The following is a 26,857-nucleotide window of genomic DNA, read 5'->3' on the forward strand; positions in this document are numbered from 1 at the left end:
AAATAACACACAAAAAATTACTTCTTCATTCTCTTTTTCATTTCTTTTTTCATTCTCTTTCATTTTTCCTCTCTTTATGCATTTCTTACATCGAATAAATTGAATAAATGTATCCGTGATGAATTGAGTTCCGTCTCTGGATATTTCTTATAAAATATTTTTGCTGCTCCACGTAAACAGTACATTTGTCGTCATCCTTTTCATGAATCGGTGATGATGTCTTATTAGAAGTAAATTCACATGAATTCGCAAATTATTAATTCATTCTGCTAGTACAGTCTTCTCCGCTAGATCGGATATCAACGATTCCAGCACATAATGTCCGATTATGCGGGGAACAATTTAATTGACATTTTAAAGCGTTAGTAGTATAGTTTGTGTATCGAACACTGATGAAGTATCAATATTAATAAAGCTTCTCGAATAAATTAGGCATCAAAAATGAAATGAAAATCATATTTAGTTTCAATGACCACAGGCCCTTCATTTCAACTTTTTCCGGGGGAGGAGGAGGCGAAGAACACCATATTCAATGTATCTATATATGTTACTGCGAAAGCTTGAAGTTGGCCACCTCGCGAAGTGGCCAACTTCGGGCTTTGGCATGAACATATACATATATATGTAGGGGCATCGTTGTTCGCGTTCGAACGTGTTCAATGATTAGTACCTTGATTTGCACCTTTATAAAAACGGACATCTCTCTAAAACGGAATATTATTTCAGTCCCTTGACGTTCCGGCTCGTACAGGTTTCACTGTGTAATGATCCTGTACTTTTCAGCCATTAATTTAAAAATTGTCGGTGGACCACAGCAAAAAAAAAAAACTTCGGGGCCTCTCGCTGAAGACCCTTGGACTAGAGAATCGGCTGGATAGGCTGAAATCCGTAACTGAAATGCTCAGCTGTCGTCGGTATTCAGATATAAGATGTGAAGCTGGGAATTGTATAGAACAGTTTGAAGCGATCATGAGAAAAAAGTATAGGCGATCTGATCATTGATCATTTTTGTCGCACCACGGTCATTTTCTGCACACGAGGGCTAATTAGACCGGGACCTACAATTTATTGCCGATTCCGAACGGCAGACTTGTTTTTCATACTCATCGAGAGGTTGGTGCGCTAACCCCTCGATGGGGGACTCCCTGCGGTAGCAATTTTTGCTGCGGTCAAGTCGCCGTTTTTTGTTGTACCCCTGTGTCAGGAAAGTTTTCTGACAAGGACGAACTGGGTATCGAACTCGCGACACCTCTGAACATCCTTTGGTACTTTAGGCGAGCACCTTATCGACCGGGCTACCGCGCCCTATAGGCGATCTCAAAAACCACCTCTGGAGAAACAATAATTTTTTTTTCCGGCTTTCCGGAACAATGAATCTCTGGATCAGCTGGAGAAGACTATTATTACATTTTGTATGGAGAAATTTGATATTTGGAATGCGGAAAACCGAAAGGATATACACAGATTGGCCAGTAGGCAAAGCGGCACATCATTTTCAGCTTTTGGGAGCCCCGGGAAATGATTGTTGAAGGATTTTCACAAATTCTCATTAGATGAGATATCTCGTCTAACTTGATGCCTTTGATTTCGGTATTTTTACGAGATATATCTCGCCTCCTTAAACCCCCCCCCCCTCATTTCGGTAATGCTATCTCTGTAAAGAGGGCTTTGTTCGCAAACACGTTTCCCATTCTCCACTCAACCTGTCAGATCAACCGCCAGTGGGCGGAGTCTGCTGTTCTTAACCTACGGGTCGCGACTCAAATTTGCTCCCAAGGGCTTCCAAGATGGGTCGCACAAATCCTCTTGTAGCCGGGGGGGGGGGGGGGGGTTCTTGAGGTCATTTCATACCGTACGCCGCCCAGGCTCTATCGACAATTATCAGTTTTAGCCATTGCCCCGGGTGAAAGGCTGGACCGTCTCGAGTGCTCTATTATGCATGTATAAATTACATATGTGCACAAGCACGACAATAAAACAAATTTCTTTCATAAAAAACAGAAAAAATACAAATAGCAAAAAAAAAAAAATTACAATAGCAAGAAATTTGCAAAACATTTACCAGAACAGCTCTCAAATATCGCCGCCACGTGAACAGATTCTTCATTCGGCAGTTTCACGCTTTTCAGCCATGCCTCGACGGTGCCGGCCATTGCCCCGGCTGAAAGGATTTGTTGTATTGCGCCCCCCCCCCCCCCCAGCGATAGGTTGAGCCTTTCGGCCATTTGTCGAGGTTGCCGACCGGTCAAAGGTACTTTGCATTGCGGGCTCCCAGTTGAGCCCCTAGCCCTCGGATGAGCTTTAACCGCCTTATTTTGGAGATTCCGCCCACCCCAGGTGCCGGTCAAAGGGACTTTCTGTTGTGGGCTCCCAGTTGGTCCCTCAGCGCTTGGTTGAGATTTTGCCGCCATATTTCGGAGCTTTTGACCGACCCAGGTTGGATTCTTGAGCCATGGGTCACGACCCAAATCCGGGCATCCGAGATAGGTTGTACAAAATCCATATGCAGATAGGGATTCTTGAGCTATTGGTCACTGTTCAAAATTGATTTGCAGAGGCTTTCGAGATGGGTCGCACAAAAACAATTACAGCCAGGGATTCTTGAGCTATTGGTCACGGTTCGAAATTGATTTTCAGAGGCTTCCGAGATGGGTCGCGCAAAAACAATTACAGCCAGGGATTCCTGAGCTATGGGTCACGACCCAAACTTGATTCGCAGGAGCTTCCCATGTGTGTGTCGCGTACAAATTTACTTAGTCCTGTTGTAAATGCGCTTATTGTGCACTGGTTTCACTAATTTCGGAAAAGAAACGTCCCCCATGGGTCGCGAAGCTAATTTTATTGTGCATTTTGGGTCGCGGCTGAAAAGAAAGCTTAAGAACCTCTGGCTTATAAAGGGTTGAAGGTACAGGATTTTTTACGTCGGAGCTGATAAATGTCATAGAATGAGACTAATCAATCGTAATCTACCCGAATTTGGAGCCGAGCAAGTTAAATCCACTCGTGGGGAAAGTTTTATCGTTTGTGGTTCTCGATAAACTGTTCGTCAACGACCGATGATTCGCATATGACGAGAAGAACAATAACTTCATGGAAGATTCAGGCCAATAGGAATCCGCTGAAAATATTGTCCTGTAATTAGTTTAGCTTCGTTGAACTCGCATAGTTTATGTGTTATATACCGCTAACTATGTTTCTTTTCTTTTTTATCTTTGTTAGAAACCTGACTTGAGAGTTGAGTGAAAAATCTGTGAGTACAAATTTTTCCACTAATTTCAATCTTATCTATAATCCTGCTTCCAGGGCCTCCATTTTCGGAAGTTTTAAAGACGGATGGTTTTTGAAAGTTTCGGAAAGATATTATCATCCGGAATGAGACAATATTATACATAACAATCAGGGCCGGAATAACCCTTATGAATGACCTAAGCGCATAAATGACTTTGATGCCCCCCCCCCCAATCCCGTTTACTTTAACCTTTAAGCATGACAATCAGATCTATTTACAATTTTCAAGAATAAGAGTGTAAATTGGTAAACAGGTATTCTTTAGTGGTGGGGGGAGAGGAAAATTCAAAAAAATCATTTCATTCGAGGCCTATGATCCCACAGTTCGGGAGCCTGGCTTGCGTAGGAGGCTTCATGTCAATTTGATCTGGTTAATATTTGAAAGAGAGTAAGTATGCAAATTGGTAGGTGGATATTTATAACTAGGGGAGGGTCAGAATTTTTTTTTTAAGTGGGAGCCTATGATACTGTTGAGACAGCTCTGAGCTTACTTTATGGAAATAGAGTGAAATTTCAATCTAAAAACTGAGCATTGACACAAACAAGTTCTTGTTCGCAATTGACTTAGTTTCTCTACTTTTGTGTCACGCCCAGGGCCGAAACTTAGAAACTAAAATTTACTCTGTTACTTGGGGATTACTTGGGGATCTGTGTCTATTATAGCGCCCTCTGCCCAAAATTTTTAACGAAAACAGAGTAAACTCAGCACCCTTTCTGGTCCGCAGCCTGGGCACCAGACCCCTCCCCGCCCTCCCATAGTTGAAGCTCTGGCCAACCTTTCCATAAATATCTTCAACTGTGTATAATCAAGTGCTCTTGAAATTTTAGGATTTTCTACCGGATGGTTGATGCTGCGAAAAAAAATTTATTGAATTAAAAAAAAAGGTACCCTTTGATCATTTTTTGCGGTGTCCCTTTTCTCTTGATACCCTAAGCACGTGTTTATTTTGCTTAAGGGTCTAAACCGGCCCTGATAACAATTGATAGATTCTTTGGAATGGCACCAGCGTAATTGGATTATTTTAACTGTAGAATTAGAGTAAAGTCTCTTAAAAATCACAACGCACGATAATGATAACTATCGCTTTGAGGTTTTTCCACTTTGACATCATACACGCGTTCTCTCATAAAGTATCAGACACGTGTCTTACCTCATTTGCATATTACTGGAGCTTATTACGGGCAGTTCAAGTATTACGTCAGCAAATTTTTAGCCATTTTTGCCCCCCCCCCCTCCCGTCAGCAAAATTTCGTCAGATGAGCCCCGTACCTCCTAACACATATTGGTGTGATTAGAGACGTACCCGGGGCGCAGGGGGTCTCATGCTCCCCTCAAACGATCAAAAAACTTTTTTTTTTAATATGCAAAAAATATTTTAAAAAATAAAATTTCGAAAGAAAATTCCTGTATATGTTAATACAACTTAATTGTTAATTCCAATGCTATGTAAAGGCTAAGAACTCAATTTCTTTTCAAGAAATTTCTTGCGACCCAACGCCTAAGCCATACATGGTAAAGCCTTGGACCGCGGACCAAATATGGCCCTGGGGGTTATCTGATGTGGCCTGCCTCCTCAAACCTCATTTCCTAAAAATTAACTAAGTGGCACATTTACAGATCGCTCAAGTGACCCGTGGCACAATTCCAGGACACTTAAGCGATCCGTGGCACAGTTTTAAAGCACTCAAATGGCCCCAGTGCAGTTCTGCATCAATCAAGTCACCCGCGGCACATTCCCGGATCACTTAAATAATCCTCGGCATAATTACGGATCACTTGAGTGATGCATGGCACAGTTCCAGAGCACTTGGATCAGCGAAATATTTAGAGATCACTAAAGTGGCTCTGTGGGGAACTTATCAATAGTGAGAATGTCAGTTCAGGTGCCCACAAGCTAGCAAAACGTTTTTCTCGTTTTTGGAGCACCGAGTAAGATGCCATTAAGAATATTTCATATTTGTATAAAGGGTGGTTAATGACTTGAGCATCATCCAACCCCCCCCCCAAATCGATGCTGCGTAATCCTTGAATAACCCCTTATTCAAATAATCAAATGACAGTGTAATCGAAATACCAGTTTGGGGGAAATCCCTTATCATCCAGCTACTTTCAGCACGTAACTGAAATTACAGCTCACTGTAGCGCCGACATCTTTCTCAATTTTTTGAAATTTTTTTCACATTTAACTGGAATTTTTATGTAGAGTTTGCAATATATCTGACAACCGAATTACGACAACCAATTTCTTTTAAAAAATAAAATTGATACTTCCTGCGCATGCGTAATTAAAAATCATTTACTCCAATAGCTCATATATCATATACTAGATTGTTGCATTTCAAATTTCTTTTCAGTATGTCTCATGCATGATGTAAAATTTCCTGTTAGTTCCGTATCAATTGGTTGAAAATTTCGCATGTTAACAGCCAAAAAAATGGGATAAAAATTGGAATTTTTATAAAAAACACATTTGTATCTTCGTGAATATATGCCCAATTTTCAAATCGAAGAAAACCTGTATGTATCACTTTATGAAGAAATGGAGCGCAAGGTGAAGTTTAGATGGCAAAATTGCCCGTTTTCACCATATTACTTGTGGCGAACATAAAACTGCGAGTTTTCTAGGTCATTCTACTGGTGCGGCTTATACACCGGAGTGTAGCCCGCGACGCTGCAGCTGACCACCATGGTGGCCCTTCAATAGTCAGGAGTTGGTCATTCCTGTTAAAAGCCATAATCTTCTTATAACGGACTTTTACCGTATCTAAAAGAAGCAGCCCAAAACTAGGATCCCTGCTGCCATCAATCAGATAACGTCAAAACTATATGTTGAGATTATTTGATAATCGATTTTTTCAACAGGTGTGCAGCATGAAATTAATGATGTATATGTCGGCATGAAACAGTGAAATATAGACTACATTCTTAGTTATGCTGCGAAATTTAATGAGATATAAAAGTTATAAGCAACTATATACGAATACTTTATATTAATCTATAAATACAAATATTCAATTTAATTTTGTTTTGTGTTCTGAGCTCGGTGCTCCGTATAACGGTCACGGATATCTTCCTTTCCTTCTGACGCATTGTAGTGACATGATATTGATCTCTGCATACTGTATCGTATCGTATTATGATTCATATTATACCAGTAGTTATTAATAAGAAATACCAGTGCTGTATAGAGTAGAAACAGAACTACATGTTAAGATTCTCTCTAAGGTTATTTGTTGACCGGATTTCCCCATCCGTGCACCACATAAAATTAAGTTTATACTGAATGAAATAATACTGTATTTAAAAAATGTCATAAAAGAGCCACAGCTATATTTTTTAGTTCCGCCGTAGAAGTTTAGCGGTTAATTTTTCGTGTCACAGATGGAAATTACAAACATTGTTCTAAATTTTAGGGATAATCCGCAAACATCCCTAAGCCAGGGCTACGCGATGTCCCGCTTCTAAAAAAATCCAGGCAAAAAAAATGGACCCACTGAAATATTGATGGAAACATACAGTTATATAACACTGGGTTTATGAAAGAAATCATTGAAAATTCTCAGAATTTGTGGAATTAAATAATTGCTTTAAATCTATGAATGATATAGTTTTCAGAATTTGTGAATGAATATAAATTTTCAGAATTTGTGAATGAAATAATTTTCAGAATTTGTGAATGAAATAATTTTCAGAATTTGTGAATGAAATAATTTCAAAATTCATGAATGAAATAATTTCAAAATTCGTGAATGAAATGATTTCGGAAATAGTGAAAGCTTTCCTTAATTTGGCGATTTCGTTCGATTCGGCGGCCTAGGCTCGGGTCCCATTCGCCTACACACAAAGATGCCACCCTGACTGGTTTCACAAACTATTAAAATCAAGCACTTTGTAATTCAGTAATATTAAATTAGCATTTTTATATGTAAAAATTCGAAACATAGACCCATGGGTTGCGAAATTCCTGTTTATTGTATTATGAAGAAGGTCTGTAGCCTTCAAGGGGTTCGTGAACGTGTTAAAGTACCTTTGTGTGCGTTGTCTGTACTATTTGCAAATCTAAATTTCCGATCAGATAGATCCTATCAGAATATTTTCGAAATAATTTGAGTCTTTCAAAAATTTACTCATTTAAATTTCTAATTATACACCAACTATACCATACACGAATATACTGTATAAATCACTATTTTTCCAATTTGTAACCTGCAGTATTGTAAAATCGAAATGGCTATCGATAAACATGTCATACGGTAAATAGAGAGAAAAATACAGTTTTTATTTTTCAGTTTACGGAAACGGATAACATGGCCAAGTAAATTAAATTTCAATGCGATCCACGCCCATGTCAAAAAAATTGAATAGATTCAATATCATATTACATATAAAAGAAAACCTGATTGACGTATGAGAGTTCCAATCCCTATTCCACGTTTGACGTCTGTACATGCCATCTTTGCGTGAAAACATTATTTTCAATAACGGAAAAAAAATTCAATGAATGGTGTTTTTTTTCTATTGATAACAACATGTCAGTGTGAAAACATGATTAACCGAAAGAAAAAAGATGTTGAATAAATGTTAATTTCAGTAATTTTTTCCTACCTCAATTCCATGCTTCTGGCACTAAAGTCATTAGAAGGAAATCGAAAACTGTGGTAGATTCAATTGCGGGTGCAGCACGCCCTACCGTATTATATAAGTTACTTTATTAGATTAAGAAACCTCAGGATGTGTTGTGCTTCCGATCTCTGGTATCATGCATGTGAAGTAGGTGCTGCCATCTGGCTTTTTTTTTTTGTTTTTTATATAAATGTGTATTTATGTTGTGTGCAGTGTTTCCACTGGCTTTACACAGGGTGGTTCCATAATTCCCCCTTGCCGCATTTTACTGGCGAACCGTTGATCCCACAGGTGTAGTTTAAATTATAAAAATTACCCAAATAACGTGCGGAACTCAGATACGCCATTCATGTTGCAAGGGGTTGTATAGTTATTAAAATAAAGAAATTTCTTTTTTATACGGACACCGTCCTCAAAAACCTTTTGACCTGAATTCAAAAATCAGAGGAAAGTTGGGAAAAAGCAGCATAAAAACTAACGGACAAAGCTTCTTTTTCTCTGAGATATTCTGTTCTTTCCCAACGTTCCTACCATTTTGAAATTCAATTATCCCAGTGAATATTGCACTTGAAAACGTGGAGTTTATTTTGTTGCCATCAAGAGAGACAGGGTAGCAACTTTCTAACTGGGTTTTTGAGCACTGGGTGTCTGTGTAAAATGTTTTTTTTTTTAATAACTTTACAATCCTTTGTAAAATGAATGACTTTATCTAAATTTTACACGTTATTTGGATACTGTTTTCTAATTGGAAGCGTGTCCCCAAGATCAACGTTAGCCAATAGAATGCGGTGCGAGATCTTAGCTTTGCACCCTGTGTATTGTGCCAATTCTTTAAAATGTCATACCTCCATAGGCTGGCGTTTCCAGTCATGCTTGCTGAGGTGCCTCCGGTTAATTTGTAGGATACACATCATAAATACAGCTCTGGAGATCAAATTGTGTGTCAACTGTGAAGATTAAAATCCCAGCTCATTCTTATCCAAGAAGATTAAATTCTCAATTCGGAGGTTTGAACTCTTACCTCCGAAGATTAAAATCACAGTTCCGAAGATTGAATTCTCAGCTCAGAAGATTGAATTCTCAGCTCAGAAGATTGGATTCTCAGCTCAGAAGATTGGATTCTCAGCTCAGAAGATTGGATTCTCAGCTCAGAAGATTGGATTCTCAGCTCAGAAGATTGGATTCTCAGTTCTGCAGACCTAATTCTCAGCCCTGAAGGTAAAATTCTCAGTTTATTCTTGGCTTTGAATGTTAAATTCTCAGCACATTCTCGGCTCTGAAGATTAAATTCTCAGCACATTCTCGGCTCTGAAGATTAAATTCTATGCTCATTCTCAGCTCTAAAGATTAATTTCTTTGCTGTAAAGACTAAATTCTCAGCTCGGGATATTTAATCCTCAGCTCAGAAGGTTTAATTCTCAGCCCAGATGATTGAACTCCCAGCTTTCAGGAAAAAATTCTCAGCTTATTCTCAGCTCTGATGATTGAACTCTCAGCTTTCAAGATAAAATTCTCATCTTATTCTCAGCTCTGATGATTGAACTCTCAGCTTTCAAGATAAAATTCTCATCTTATTCTCTGCTCTTATGATTGAACTCTCAGCTTTCAAGATAAAATTCTTAGCTCTTATGATTGAACTCTCAGCTTTCGAGATAAAATTCTTACCTCTTATGATTGAACTCTCACCTTTCAAGATAAAATTCTCAGCTTATTCTCGGCCATGGAGATTAAATTCCCACGTCACGAGGTTTAAATTCTCAGCTTATTCTCAACCATGAGAGAGAAGATTAAATTCCCAGGTCGGGTGGTTTAAATTTTCAGCTCTGATAGCCTAACTCTCAGATCTAAGGATTAAATTTTCAGCTCTGATAGCCTAATTCTCAGATCTAAAGATTAAATTCTTAGCTCTAAAGATTAAATTCTTAGCTCTAAAGATTAAATTCTTAGCTCTAAAGATTAAATTCTTAGCTCTAAAGATTAAATTCTTAGCTCTAAAGATTAAATTCTTAGCTCTAAAGATTAAATTCTTAGCTCTAAAGATTAAATTCTTAGCTCTGAAGACTGAATTCTCAGCTCTTAAACTTTTCATGTACAAGAATCTCCAATTCATTATTATATATAAGCTGTCTCGCTCGCCTCTCTCTCTCTCTCTCTCTCTCTCTCTCTCTCTCTCTCTCTCTCTCTCTCTCTCTCTCTCTCTCATTCCTAATTAAAAATTCATTCTCCAAAAGATAAAAACAGTACAAAAAAAGAAAAATTAGTCCCTAGGTACTGATTCAAATAATTGGGACGCAAAGGAATAACAATGATCAACAAAAAATTGTTTAGGTAACCAAAACGAGTTAGACCTTCATTCCCATTGTATAATATTTACATACCGCCCGAGGAATTCCACAAATGCATAAATAAAACACTCTCTGGGCGAGTAATAAGAAAGAATAAAAGTACAATCTCCGAAGAGAAGAGGAAGTAGCACACGCACACACACACATAACAAGTATGTTATATGCACGTCCTTTTGGTCAGATGCAGTTGTTGTGGGTGTGGTGCATGATGTGGATGGTGGGGATGGCGAATGCTGTCTATCAGGAGAAGCTACCCCAGCATTTGCTCGGGGTTGCAACAGCAGCAAACAGCGTCAATGACCGGACTACGGACGCGAAAAGAACAAAAGGAAAGAATAATAGAGTTGCTTTTTTGCCACACCTTTGTATCCATCCCTTCTTATTTTATTTATTATTATTATTTTAGTTTTCTTTTTTTTTCTTACGCTGTACATGTTAAGGCCAAGCCACAGACTCATGGAAGAAATGAAAGGTTACGGTGGGAGAAAGAAACATGTAAAGAAAATATGTAAAAAGCGGGGCGGATACATACAATCGGAATTCTGCTAGTTTCTCTGAAAATGTTCTTAGCGGAGAAGAATTCGATTTCTTACTGTGTATTTCTTTAAGAGAGAATAACTCTAATAAGATTTATAGTCGGCCCCGCTTAACGGATACCCCGCTTAAACGGTTGAAATCCTCCGGCACCAAAATTTCCCCTAAACTTGAAGTTCCGCTCTTAATATGATAATTTCAACGACTCTTCCCCGCTTAGTCGAATGTTGCACTTCACACGTCAACTGTTATTAGACATCAACTACTACACACAAAATGTTTTTATTGAACGAAACATTTGAAATTAATGAGAAATATGTTATTATAAGTAAATATAAATACATTTGAGAGTATGTACTGGCCTCCAAGCATTCAAGTTGTCTTAAATATGTACGTTTAATTATTTTACTTTTGTTCTCCGTTAAGCCAATAGAGGGCAGTAACTTTCCGAATTAAAAGTAAAAATCTTGGATATTGTGATCATTTTGTGATTCAATATTATGTAAATTTCATTTCATTTTTGATGTCTGATTTATTCAAGAAGCTTTATTAATATTGATCATTCATCGGTTTTCAACATACAAGCTATACTGCTAACGTAAGCAATTTGCACTGCTAACGTCTTCAATTGCCTTTAAAAAAATGGCAATTGAATTGTTCCCCGCATAATCAGACAACCCGCTTAATCGGTTATTTTTTGCTGGAATCGTTGACATTTGATTAATCTCATTTCTTCAAGCGTTGTGACAGAATTAATTTTTTAATTAATAATTAATAATCAATTTATTATTTTAAAAAATGGCATCATTATATGATTGAATACTTTTTTTTACGATTGAGAGAAAAACTGCTATTGAAAAATTCGCTTAATTATTCAATTCCCCGCTCCTTGCGCGTTGAATTTTCCGTCTAGCCTCCTATTAAGCGTCTATTGAACACACATCATAAACAGTTTCAATAGCCCGCCTGGAGGTCCAGCGAACAGCACCTCAGAGCAAAATTGGGTGACGTCTCCGGTCATCCATTCTAATGCCCCCAACAATATTTTCATAGGGTTTTCAGAACCGATTCGCATACATGAAAGAGTTTGATATACAACGATACGATCAGAAATTTTTCTGCTCATCTCGGTTATCTCAGAAAAAATTACAAGGAATTTAGATGAGTTGGATTTCTTTTCCCCCCCTCCCCATGTCAATTTTTCACATTTTCATGATGCATCCAATCATGAATCTCTCAAGAACGTAGATAAAAAATTATATGCATCTAACCTAAATATTTTAGATGCTAATAACTGAATTTTTATCAGTTAAGCGGGAAAAACAAAAAGAATAAGCTTTCAGTGACTTGAAGAGAAAAATGACCTCAAGACACTTCGTCAAGGTCTTAAAAACCAGAGAGAAGCAACACATACTATCTCAGCACCAAGACCAAAAAAATAGTGTTAATTATTAGCTGCTAATTAAAGTGACGCTGTCGGTTCATCAATAGGGAAAAAAAAGGCAACGCAAAGAATAATGATTTATTAATACTATTAACCAATAAGAGGCCAGGACACCTAATAGGCCCTGAAGCTATAGAAATAGCCTTAGGATCAACCTGATCTATCAGTCTATACCTATAACATATAGAGAGAAAAAAATTGACGTATTTTCCGAAATTTAACAAATGATTTTTCTCCCTTAATTCCAGTCATTAAGCCTAGTTGGGGATTCATTGTTGATCTGATAATACACACGTTCAAGTCAGATTTTATAAGATTGGTTAAGAAAGTTATATTATAAAGCATATGGAGAGATACGATTTCTTTTCCCCATTAATGCTCGGTATTTTTTTAATTATGGAATTCAAAATCCTTGTAATCTGAGGATTTTATCTTAAGTTTACTTAAACTTGTTATAAATCATCATAATTAAACTATATCTGATCGGTTTTCGTAGATTTTAATTAATTTTTTTAATAGGGGTTGTGTTTTTCCTTCCCGTCTTCATGAGTTTGAAAGATTTCTCCTCTCAAAAATGTTTGTTGTTAACCCTTTCATGTAGTGGATGAGCTCCAACTAAAAATGCAGTAATTGATCTCCACATTGTAAATTGGTTGTCAATTTTTCTTGCTGATTATTTGGTATCTAAACTTTTGTTAGGATATAAATGAAGTTGTGTATGAAACCAATTCATCCAGTTCATAACAATTATTGGGATCACCGTTATCTAAAATTCATAGTTGAAACTATTACTTTTTTTAATTTATTGTTGAGACTATACCTTTTTAAAATTCATTGTTGAGACCATCACTTTTTAAAATTCATTGTTGAGACCATCACTTTTAAAAATTCATTTTTGAGACCCTCACTTTTTAAAATTCATTGTTGAGACCATCACTTTTTAAAATTCATTGTTGAGAATTTTTGGAAATTTATTGTTGAGAATTTTTGGAAATTTATTGTTGGGAATTTCTGGAAATCTTAGTATTGAGAGTTTTTGGTAATTTTTGTTAAGAAATTTTCAAAATTTATTGTCAGGACGATCATTTTGATTCAAATTCATAGTTGAAACCATCATTTTGATTCAAATTCATAGTTGAAACCATCATTTTGATTCAAATTCATAGTTGAAACCATCATTTTCAAAAATTCATTGTTCAGGGTTATCGTTTTTCAAATTGATTGTTGAGACCATAAATCCAAAAACTTCATTATTGAAACTTTATATATATATATATATATATATATATATATATATATATATATATATATATATACACATATATGTAATTTCACTGTTCCGAACTATTGTTTAAAACACGATTTTTGAAAGAAAATTTTTTGAGAGGAAATTGATGTAAAAAAAGTTTTTCTTGAAGACAAAATTTCAAGAAATTAATTTTGGGGAAAAATTTATGGCAAAAATTGGTTTTTTAGGATAAATCTGTATCAACTTTTGTAGAAAAAAAACGATGTTTAAGAGGAAAAAAATTTTAAATAAAATATGAAGAAACCATTTTCAAAAATCCTTTTTTTATTAATTATATTGATTAACAAGTTCATTGTTGACTAATCTTTTTTTTTTTAAATACGATATTGAGAGCGAATTTGCTTAAAATACGCTAATTATTATGAATATGAAATGAGTATTCCTAACTATTGATTCTATTGATCGCATTGCCACAATAATATACTGTACTTAAAACAATTTTTAACTACCAAAGCAATGAAAAACCCGATTTTTGAGACTAAAATAATAAAACTAGACACTCTCATAGATTTAAGAGGAAGATCAGGACGTTTTCACGGATCAAAATTCTTATAAATCCTTAATTCTTTTACTAAAAATCTATGATAAACACACATATAACATTTAAAAAAAACTGTATTATTCTTCAACTTCAATGTAAAACATTTCCTGATTTGCCTTTCAAAAAAATGCTATAAATAATCGCAAGATTTATGTTGAAACCTCCCCATTCATTAACGTTTTTATAATGCTAATTCCAAACATCCCAGAAATTACAGCCGTCATTCCCCCATGAAATATATACGTGTAATTATTCCTAGACAAAATACAAATTCTAACGAATAAAATCATTATAAATCAAAGCAGTGCATGATGATTTCATTCACTTAAACGCGAATTCCTATGATAAATGTTTTACATGAGGTATAAAACAAAAATAAATAAATACCGAATATATATTTATTTTATGGAATTTTTATTCAAATGTGTAAGATTTTATTTCGTATCGTAATCGTGACCGAATAAAAAACCATATTTCACATATATATGAAAATAAATGCCAGTTACAGCAGCTTCGGGCTGTACCGATACCGCACGAAGTCTTTTTATCGGAATTTTGCAAGAAAATAATATTATAAATTTATATTCCGAACATCTAATGTTATGATGTATCTCCTACACACACGGGTATGAATGTTTTTGACCTTATGAAATTTTTTGTAGTACAAATTATAATCATATATGATCCGAGTAAAATAGTATGTCTGTAATAGATGTGTTGGTATTGCCACTTAACCCACAGTGGCATAAAGTAGCGGATATATATATGTTTGTGCCGTGAGGCTTGTAACAAGCGCCGAAAGCGGCACACGACGAACAAGTTCGTGAGACTTGCATAATCATAATAATAATAGTAACAATAAAAAAAATGTATGGGGAGAGGTTTTTTTTCTTTATGGCGCAAGAAATGGAATTTCAACACCGAAAATTACTCTGGCCATGATTTAGAGATGGTCATTTTCTCTTCTTCTCACTCTAAAGGTCATTATTTCTCACGGAAAACTTGGAAGATAGGTCTCTGTAGAGTAATTATACTGGAACTTGTATCCCGAATATTTGAGTGTAATTAATAATCTTATTGCATGTAATAATTTCTTCCCCGTAATTTATGCTAATTTTCTCCGTCGTAATAAATTTGAAATATTACGATTACCATAAATAAGAAAAATCTTCAAAATATTTTTTTTGTTGGAATTTCTATTTTTCTAAAATTTAGGATGAAGAAAGGGGCTGAAATTTTGATGAGCAGAATTTAATTACTACTGAAAACTATTATTTTTTATGAATCGTTTGATCATCATTGTTGTCTGAGCAAATTGTTAAAATGCCATTGTGCCATAGAAGAATTTCAAACCTGCTATTATAAGAGAAATTGTTTCAAACCCGCTGTTATCAAAGAAATGTTTTCAAATCCGCTGTTATAAAAAAAAACATTTTTCAAACCTATTTTATCAAAAGAAATAGTTTCAAACTAATTGTTATCAAAAGAAATATCCCTTTTCATTGTTATGAAAAAAATAGTTTTAAACTCGTTCTTACCAAAAAAAGTTTTCAACGCAATGTTATGAAAAAATAATTTCAACTCCTTGTTATTAATGTTGTTAATAATAATTTCAACACAGAAGAAGTTCTTTCAAACCAATTGTTATCAAAAGGAATTGTTTCAAACCAATTGTTACCAAAAGGAATTGTTTCAAACAAATTGTTGTTAAAAGCAATTGTTATCAAAATAAATTGTTTCAAACCAATTGTTATCAAAATAAATTGTTTCAAACCAATTGTTATCAAAAGAAATTGTTTCAAACCTATTGTTTCAAACCAATTGTTATCAAAAGGAATTGTTTCAAACCCATTGTTTCAAACCCATTGTTTCAAACCAATTGTTATCAAAAGAAATTGTTTCAACCAATTGTTATCAAAAGAAATATCCCTTTTCATAGTTATGAAAAAAATAGCTTTAAAACCGTTCTTATCAAAAAAAAAGTTTTCTAGGAAATCGTGTGCACTGAACGGGACCGTACATGAACGGTCAGACCTAACTGAAGCCAAAACTCAGGGGCGGCTCGAGCTTACCTGCCACCCGGGTGCGAAGCCTCGTGTGCCGCCCCTAGAGGTGATCCTGGTGGGAGGCTGACAGGACTCCAGTATTGGGAACCTCGAGATAAACCATTTTTTTCCAGAAGAAAGCCGCACACCATTGTTTATCGTGCAAATGTTCGTGACCATATATTAAAGCAGATTTTTCTGTTTACTGTTCCAGTATTATTTTATCGATCTTAATGATGACAGATAACGTAATCCTCAAACGAGCACTTATCCTTTAAAAATGATAAATAACGAGGTTGATTTGTTTAAGAAATTTATTTTTAAAGGATATCTAGTGCTCCTTGGACCAGACAATGAGAAGTCAAATTTTGCCTTTGCCTTCCTTTGACCATTCTGGAAAAAATACTAGGGAAGGGAGTCAAAATGCACACCTGGATCCTTGTGATAGAGTACAATGTGTGGCTGTTACGCCACGCGGGGCAGCGTTTTCATAACTAAAAAATTTTTGTTAGTAATTGTTAGGTTGTGAGGGTGGAGCTGACAGGGATCCAGCCCGGGACTATTTTCTATCATTTTTTCGAACTACGAATCAACTGTAGATGGATTCCCCATAAAAAATCTGGTTTTGAGGCCCGCAAAAAATTCCAGCCTAGGGGTCCCTGACGCAAGATGTGTGGGATATGGGGAGGGGGATAAGCAAGAAGTGCGAAAAATAAGTCCCGCACGGGTAGAGATTTTGTCCCGAACCACCCCTGATAGATTACTTTCTTGTATCTGGTATCACGGTCACATTCCCTGTTTATTCCCTCAAGTTTTCTCAACATCTCTGTTATCGAGATATGGCTCAAAACTGTCATGTGAACTTTAAGGATGTGAAATTTTAGTCTAAACACAAGTCTACGCTGCCGAATTTGATAACCTGCCGCCCGGGTGCACCGCACCCCTTGCACCCTCGCTTAAGCCGCCCTGCCAAAGCTCACAATTGCTGGCAATGCCACCAGATGGCGACTAATATATTGTCACTCTCCGCTATCCATACAAAGGTTTTTAACAGCCAACAGATGCGAAGATATCTATATTTTGGAAAGAGAGAAAATTCAACTGCCCTTGTGGTGTATCGAACCCACGTCCTTTCCCTTTCCTGGTGAACACCCTTGACCACTTGACTACAGCGGCAACGAAGCTATCGTTCCAAAATATATCTTCGCATCAGCCAGTTGTTAAAAATCTTTGGATAGCGGAGAGTGACATCCTCCTAGGATAAATATACATACTGCTCATAAAAAGGTTATGGTTGTCTCATCTAAGTATTGTTAGTTTCTAGATTTGTCCCAATATGTTTAACGCACTTCTTTTTAAACGTGTCAACTGTGTTAGAATTCACGACTCCCGGAGATAAGCTATTCCATTTATTCACTACAATATTGGGGGGGGGGGGAAACTCCCTGCGACACCACAACTTAAAATTGTCTCTTAACAATCGATACTGGTGTCCCCTTGTCGAAGCATTTCATTGACGATGTATTAACTCATGGTCCATTTTATTCATCCCGTTGAAAATTTTAAAAACTTCAATCATATCACCCCGACATCTGCGCTTTTCCAATGTAAACATTTTCAAAAAAAAATCAATTCTCTCTTCTATGCTGACATGTATATTACAGAAGTGAAGTGTAATGAGTGAACACATTTGCACCGTTTGTATGCCTGTTGCTGTCGGCGGCGAAAATTTTCAACGGGGAGAATGGCTCGTTCCTGCGCCTCGAAGTTGGGAACCACAGAAAACCAGCTTCAGCCGACCACCACTGTGACGCCAGTAAGGTTCACTGAATTCAACTTTAAGAATCTTTGAAGCACGCGATTTCAAAAGCAGTCTTACTACAGATATTCAAACTAAATCCATGATCGGTCCACCTTTTGTTTGATCATTTTTGTCGCACCACGGTCATTTTCTGCACACGAGGGCTAATTTTAGACCAGGACCTACAATTTATTGCCGAACGGCAGACTTGTTTTTTCACACTCATCGAAAGGTTGGTTCGCTAACCCCGCGATGGTAGATTCCCTCCCTGCTGTAGCAATTTTTTCTGCGGTCATGTCGTCGTTTCCGTTGTACCCCTGTGTCAGGGAAGTTTTCTGACAAGGGCGAGCCGGGTATCGAACTCGCGACACCTCTAAACATCCTTTGGTATTTTAGGCGAGCACCTTATCGACCTGGGCTACCGCGCCCCGGAAATTTTCATCGTTGTGCTCATTATTAATTCCATTGTGGATGGCGGACGTTTGAAAAAAATGACTCGTGGCCAGTGAATGGCTATAAACCCATCAAGTGACCCGCGCTCCTCAAAAGGTCGAGGACTTCCTGTCTGTGTTATAGAATACCGACCTATTAAGCTCTTTATTGCTTTTTCTTGTGCTTTAGTTTTGATAAAAAAAACTCTATTGAACAATTTAGTCAAATGGCTTGAACGTTATAGAGCTGATAGCTGTCTTCATGGAGAGAGAGAGCAACGCGAGCGATTCAATACTTGCGAGCACGGGGCAGGGGCCACTGCTATAAATCTTCGCTAACTCTTTTGAGGTAACGGAAGTAAGTTGCTTTCCGTCAGTCCGGGGTTGTGAGTGGTTCTGTCTATCTGTCTATCTATTGAACAGTTTATTATATGCGAGTATCTTATCGACCTGGGCTACCGCGCCCCTCTACCTTTCGTGGCTATGTCCCATCAAATATTCTTCAAAATATTACCCAGAAGGTCGGACAATCATCGATAGTAACATCTAGCCAATAAATATTCGAGAGCATTACTCCTCACATTTTTCATGTACACACAATAAATTCAAGCAGTTTAAAATTCATCGAGAAGCAACGAATAATTTATGACCACTTACAGTATCGTGACAATATTATTTATGATCAACACGCTCTTTTAAGGTGAGAAGAAAAATAAACCAATATATCGAAAAGGAAAAAGTGATTATATTTCATTTTTTTTTAGTGAAATTATTAAAAATCAATTTTCTCGAATGATGATCAATTATAATCTGCAATTTCTTGTCACGGAAACAGCTGCTATTGGAAAGCAGTAATAACAACAATAATAGTAATCCTATTCATTAAGCAATAGCTTGAAGCTTTCTCTACGAAATGGTGGAAAAGTTCTTATACGTTGAAATACATTTGCTTAGGTAAGGATACGGGAAGAAAAAAAAAACAATTTGACCTTCACTTTCGCGTTGAACTCCTGTAATCTCCTTAACATTGCTTTCACTTTTTTTACTGTTCTTTATCGTGTGATTTGTGGAGTTGTGAGGGGTGAAAAAAAGTAGAATTATTTTTTAAAGATGTTTTTGACCTTTGTGAATTGATTTCTACGGAGAGATAGCGATTTTGTATTCAATAATACCACATGGAATCAACGTCTTCAAGTGATAAATACAGTCGTCGACGCTCGCTATAACGATCACCTTCGTTCCACGGGAAGTGGACGTTAAATTGGGAGGTCGTTATAACGAGCGTTTATATATTTCATACAATTTAGCTCGTCCGGAAAATTGCATATTGCATTGACGTAATATAAAAAAAAAAACTCTCAAATTCGAATAAAGTTGAGCTTCGGAAAATAGACGCTTCTTAACCAAGTTATACGGATGCTTCTTGGCCCGGGAAAACCCCCCCCCCCCACCTTCATTATATACCATTTTTCAATTACGCTAGTCGTTTCAGGAGAAAAAATAGATAATTCTAAGAGTTTCATCGATTTTTTTTTTCCTTAAGGATGCTTCTTGGCACATTTAGGCTAACTTCATGGATCTATCATCAAGGACGTTTTGCTTTGTTCAGGGAAAAAATCTTATTTTTTAGTACTTTTTTAAGGGACCTGCTTGGTCCGGGAAAAAAAATAAGACGAATAATATTTAAGACTTCTTGGCACAAGAAAACAATGAAGCCAACTTCATAGACTCTTCCTGTTTAAGAACACTAAACTAAACTAAACTAAACGAACCGGGCACGAGCTGCTTTCACTGTTTTCTTAACGGAAAAAAAATCATAGTAATTTTATTGACCTTTTTTCAAATGGTGTTGTGTGGAACAGAAAGGAAATTACCGCACGGACTGTATAGAATTTTCTTTTTTTTTGAAAGACATTGCTTGGTTCAGCGGAGATTGACTTTTCGTCGGGAACGCTTCTTGGCCAAGTGATATGGACGCTGTTTCGTCCAAAACAAAACTATCACACTACAGTAAAACTTCGATTAATCGAATCACCGTCCAGACCAGGGCTGTGACGGATAACCGAATAGGGTTAAGAGAAATCTCCTAATACATATGTACAATAACGTGACTGCGGACTTGGGCCGAAAATTACATTTTTAGGCCTACATATAAGAGACGAAATCGAAACACAGCTTAAAAATACAGAACAGTAGCATTATCGTTTTTATGCTGAAAAAGTTATTCACTATAAAACGAAACATTCATTCCAACAAATAGGTTACTTTGTCACGACTGAGACCAGTATGTATAACACAATAACGAATAGTTAGTGATGGGTTTGTGGCACGACAGATCAATCTCAACTCCTCCGCATCGACGATTAATCTCTTCCGCCATCATACAGTACTGTCACTTCCAGCTTTGTAACGTAGGGTGTAAAAGTAATCCGTGGACAATTTTGAAGATGTCTGTTTGTTTGTTGATACTCACGCATTGTTTTCTTAGCTGATGGAGTATAACAGAAACTGAGGGTTAAACGAGTGACGGTTAATCTCTCGAGGTTTTATTGTAACTCATATAGACTTTTCTCCATTTAAACCAGCGTTTCTTAACCTTTTTTTTGCCAGTGGCCCACTTTAAAGCATATTTTTAGCTTTAAAGCTCGTGGCTCCCCTGTCCTACCCAGTGTCTTCGACCCTCATCTAGAAGCAAGATTCTTTATACGTATTGAATTGATTTTTTTCAGTGAATTCATACTGAATGAAAATTTTGCAAATAAGATTGGTCTCCAGACCACTGGCCTAGAATTTATTGAGCTCCCCGCTAATCCGAGTTCTATTGAGGACCGTCTCAACATCATGGGCCCCCTAGGCTACGGTAGTCCCATATTTAGCCGGAAATAAACAGCCTACATATTTCCTACTTATTTTCAAAATTGATTATACTATAGAAAATATCACAATGTTGGGTCATTTATGGACATGAGACCTCCCGGGCATGGGTCCTCACAAGAGTGGGATTGACAGAGCTGCAGCCCGGGACCTGATGTGGTTTTCATCATTTTTTTTTATTTTTCACACTATAAATTTAATATAGAGGAGAGGTCTGTGAAAAATTTAGCCGGAGGGCCTGCGAAAAACCTCCATCCTAGGGAACCTGCTGAAAAATGTAGGCGGTGAGGCCCGGGTGGATCCATGCCCTAAGACGGCTCTGGTTTTGTTTGGTTCTGTTAAGTGTATAGTCACTAATATAAAAGCTTTATTTCTTCACACCTTAATTTTTCTTCTCAGCTCTCTGCAGCCCTCCAAACCACCTGCCACGGCCCCTTTCTACATTTGCTTTCGTGGCATTCTTGAAGTATCCCAGTACTACTATGGGCCCATATGGCCCCCGGTTGAGAACCACTGATTTAAACAACGATGACTCATCTCGAAATGACCATCTCCATAAATAGCAAAAAAAAAAACCTACACCGATTAATAATGAATAACACCTAAGAAGCGAAATCCATCTTAGTGGTGGCCTTATATATCACACACAACGCGAAATTATCTTGCCCTCAAACTAAACAAACAAAACAAAAGGCGTATCAAATCGATCTCAAATATGCATTGTCTATTCCCATCGCCCGAAGACTTTCCATAAGCATTGGAATATAAATTGGCATTAAATCGTGATCATATTCACAGAAGAAATAAAATATATATCATTTAATATGAAAACGAACCAGGAAATAAAAATCCGAAACTCTACACACCGATGTTGAATGTAATAACAATAATAATAATAATAATAACAGAAAAAAATTACCGAAACCACACATTACGCAAATGCATCGAACCAGGGCCGCCCACAGTTATGTACTATATAAATATTTGAAGAATAAGGAGAGAGGAAAAATAATAATTTTTGCCATCCTTTTTCTTTTCCATTATATTTTTCGGTACCTACCCCGGCAATATGCTAATTTCGGAATGATCTAGTGGCGCGGAGGAAATTATTGTTATTGCCACAAAATAATGATAGTCAAGACCGTTATTGTGTGATTATAGTTTTTTTCTCTAAGTTGTTGCTTCTCTCGCTCGCTTTCCTTTTTATAGCAGGAACTGCTGCCGTCTGTTCGTTGCTTGGAATGGACAAATGGACAATTTTTGGCTGCTTTTCGCTCTTAACGTTCTTGGGAATTACCATATATACTCGTATATAAGCCGACCCCTCCCCCCCCCCCACTTCAGGGCCACCAAAATCGTAATAAATTGAAAATCCGTGTACCACCCGACCCCCAAAAATCCGTGCATTTCAGAGAAAAAAAATTCTTATATTTTTATGCAAAATCAACAGCTTACGTAAATTTACAATAGAAAATGATTCAAACTTTTTAATCCGTTTCTTATAAATCTCCAAGCTCGTCGTAATCCATGAGATTATCATAGGGGGCGGGGCATCTTCGTTTTTATCCTCATCGGGGCTGTCATCGCCATTGTCACTTTCAAAGAGGATATCGTCTTCAGTTCCGTACATCGCATTGCTGATGCAACACTTTTTGAAGGTTCGGCGGAAACAGAATTCCACGCCTCATGTACCCATTGGCACACTAGGCCAATGTCAGGTTTCTTCAAGGCACCACTTTTTTGTAGTTTCTTTATCATCGGAACTCATCTATTCGATCTACAAATTCTTCAAATAGTCTTTGAAAGGCTTGTTGATGCTCACATCTAAGGGCTGTACAATCGACGTTATCCCACCTAATATCGAAACCAATGATGTTTTCGATTTCTTTGCCTCGGCTTTGACATAATCCGTTCCATGTGGGGTTTGAACATATCCCACATACCAATAATGCCGGTTTCTCGAACGCTGCTGCAAAAATGACTACTGATTGTGGGGGTCTTTTTTTTCTCATCAGAAACTGACCCAAGTATAAGCCGGTCGACCCCCCCAACTTGATGAACGAATTTTTCCACAAAAAAACTCGGCTTTTACACGAGTATATACGGTATTTTTTAGTAATATTTATCTCGTATATGTACAAGGCGGATATGAAATGAGTTGTCTTATTCAGAGTGTACTGAAGCTCTAACCAACTGCTGAATCAGTACAGCACCTCCTAGAGATAGAGGGCCTCTGTAGTGTTTTCCATTAAACGTCACTCAGACTACCTAGAAAGTTCGCCACATTTTGAAACACAGCATCCTTTTTTCGTTTCTTCATGTGTGGTGTGGTGTAGCAGTAGTAGTAGGTAGGGCCTCTAAAAAAATGGCTCGGGGATCCATGATGTTCTTAAGTCAGCCACCTCGTTGGGCAATTTGCCTGTTGTGGCGTTGTATTTGTATTTGTACACTCAGTGATACGTGTCCCCTTTGTATATGTAACTTTTTTACACTTTTTCTGTCACTTTCCTCCCTTCCTTCGAAACCGCTAATTATTTCTCGTAGCTTAGTGAATGGCCAATCACTCACCCTCGTCTTCCTTCTGCAGCGTTACACTTACCATGGGTTTTTAAAAGCTTTGTAAAATATTCGGAAATTCCGAGACATCTCGCGCCTCCCCAAAGTTCTGTTATTTCGGCAATAACGAGCCCAGACACCACGTTGTGATATGTTTTCCAACGCCCCTCCCTCCCAACATACCAATCAACAGATAGTAGGTGGAGCCAGCTTTCGTTCTTATTTTGATAACAGGAGAGAGATGGTGTTTTTTCCGAAAAAAACCTTTTTTACCCCTCCTTTGGAATGGTATTGGAATTTGCATACAGAATCCTCTTTAACTTTCAGTGAGCAATATACACTCGGCTAATATTGCACTTGGAAACGTGACTTTTAGTTATTAGTTTCAGTAAAGACAGGACAATTATTCTTTTCATTGGAAGTAAGAGAACCATAAGAAAAATTAGATTTGTATCCCGGTAGATATTTATTCCCGAAATAATGACGTATGTAAAATACAGGTGCGTTATTTGGGTACTTTTTTCGAATAAAACGTACATTTCTATAACCAATGGTTTGAAAGATAAGGGATGCGGACTAAACTTCAAACATCCTGTATAGGGGATCATTCAAGTAGTACGTCATCATCAGTGGGGGGGGGGGGGGGTTGGATTTGCTGACTTTTGATGGCGAGGGCGGGAGTGGGGGATTAAATGAGGCTTACGTCATCAACCACCCTTTATAAAAATATGAAATAATCTTAATTGCATCTTTACTGACTGTGCCAAAAACGAGAAAACCCTTTCCTTAGTTTGTGGGCACCTGAAATATATTCCCCCATTGATAAGTCATCCTCTATAGAGCCACTTTAGTGATCTATAAATGTTCCTCGGATCCTTTAAATGATCTGGAAACGTGTCCCGGCCACTTAAGTCCTTTAGGAATGTGCCACGGGTAACTTTAGTGATATAGAACTGCACTGCGAGCCGCATAAGTGCTCTAAAACTATGCCTCATATCACTTAAAGGAACTGAAAATGTTCCACGGACCGCTTAAGTATTCTGGAACTTTGAGGCTGGCCAATTAAGTGATTTGTGAATGTGACACGGGTCTACTTGAGTAATCGGAAAATGCACCACGGGCCGCTTATTTTGCTCTAGAATTGTGCCACGGGTCACATAAGCATGTACCACTTAAATCTTCCTTTTTACAGAATTAGATTTGAGATGGCTGGACACATTCGGCCCGCGGGTCATTAGCATATATAGCTTAAAGGATGGGTCGTAATGAATTTCTTGAAGATAAATTTCGAGTTCTTAGCCTTCAAATAGCATTTAAATCAACAGAAATGTATTATGATAACATACAAAGGTTATTTTCTTCCGATATTTTAATTTTTCTTTATTGCATCAAAAAAAATTTTGCCCCTCTCCCCGCGTACGTCTCTGAATCCCAATGTGAGTTAGAAGGTGGGGCACAGAGCTGACGAAATTTTTCTCACGGGAAGGGGGGGGGGGGTGTTCAGAGTTTTGCTGACGAGAGGGCGTCAAAAATGGGTAAGAAAAATCTGCTGCCGTAATACTAGAATGACCCCCCCCCCCAAGCAATGTATACGTGGTTAGTATGTCATATACCATATACCCGCAGACAAATAGTTAAGACATTATCCGTAGAAAGTGACCTTGCCTTGTGAATTATAAATGATCATATAAGATCTTCCACACTTAGTTGATTCCGCAGAAAGAAAGAAAAAAATCCAAATGGTTATTTATTCATTTGGAAATGAATCAACAAAGGTTGCCGACTGGATGATCAAGGATATCACGTTCATATTTTTGAATGAATGCAACTAGAAACACTATTAAAAACACACACACAAACATTACTAATCTTTAAGATGTCGTACCCAGTCGGTATCCATAATTACATACGAATAATGGCTTTTTCATTGCTTCCAGAATTTTCGAAATGAGGTAAAACAATATATTTCTTTTTTCCCCCCATCTTGAAACGATTCGATTTCTATTGCCAAATTTTTCATCCCATATATTCGGAATAATATAATAGTTATTTTATAACCCTATATAAAAAAATAACAATAATAACAAGATCTACAAAATGGCTTCCAGTAGCGGATGGGAATGTAGGCGCGTGTTTTCCATCCGTATTTGTTTTTTGCGAACGTGATTTTTCACCAGATAATGGTTGAAGAATCACGACGTGTTCCAAAGTGGGCTAAAAAATCATGACCTTCGTTGCCGAATCTGACAATAGTGATCGGTGGTAGTACGAATGTCTACTAGTAGTAGTAGGGTTTATATTGTGTGTGTGTATATATAACATTTACGGCCTAGTGTCAGTTGGCAAATGCGTAAAGCGTGAAGTATGGTAATTGGGAATTTCTCTCATCGCTCCATGGCGTGGATAATATAGCATGGCAGAAATTATAGTTTATACAGGAAAAACACACACACACAAAGGTTTAGAGTCACGTCTATGTGTGAGTGCCGTGAGCTACTTACCCGAAGATATCCTTCACAATTTTTCTTTTTTGGAGATTATATAGGCCTACAGTTACTACTCTCCGATCTTCTTACAAAAGCAAACATTTTTAGACAGCTCGTTTATTTAAGAAAGAGGAAGAAATGAATATTACATACATAACAATTGTAAAAAATGGATACTATACGTATATACAATTGTAGTTGGATAATGGTTACGTATGAGTGTTCACGTAATCCAGTTCGAACTTATTCAGTATTGGGTGTTTTTTTTTTTACTTGTTATGGTCACTCGTTACGCAGCTCAAGTGGAAAATAATCTTATTTTCCTAAATTTCTGATAAGTAATTTTTTTTTCCTAATTTTTTTCAGTTTTCGAAAAGAAATTGATTATTTGAAAATTTGTTGTTTTTCCCTAATTTTTCGGCATTCCCCCCCCCCCCCCCCCACATACTTATTTCCCAATTTTCCTGAATTTTTTTATATTTTTCTTAAATTTTTTTGAATTTTTTATAATGCTATTTTGTTTTATGCATCTCATGTTATTGTAACATGTTTCCTTAATTTTCTGAAAAAAATATTTTT

General features: G+C 37.0%; 1 long non-coding RNA gene across 2 annotated transcripts in view; it reads left to right on the forward strand.

Moving 5' to 3' along the window:
* The first annotated feature begins 3,197 nt into the window (after positions 1-3,197).
* LOC149079840 (uncharacterized) overlaps positions 3,198-26,857 on the forward strand; it is a 32,590-nt gene continuing 8,930 nt past the window's right edge. Inside the window, exon 1 of one of the 2 annotated variants that reach the window (XR_016193647.1) lies at positions 3,198-3,250. This is a non-coding gene — a long non-coding RNA (uncharacterized LOC149079840). Of the gene's footprint in view, positions 3,251-8,811; positions 9,131-26,857 lie in introns of those variants that run through there. The other variant, XR_016193648.1, reaches the window with a different exon arrangement.

This window comes from Pholcus phalangioides, unplaced genomic scaffold (assembly GCF_987345545.1).
Source record: "Pholcus phalangioides strain wild (caught in Gottingen) unplaced genomic scaffold, Ppha-v1.0 ptg000012l_1, whole genome shotgun sequence".
NCBI lineage: Eukaryota > Metazoa > Arthropoda > Arachnida > Araneae > Pholcidae > Pholcus > Pholcus phalangioides.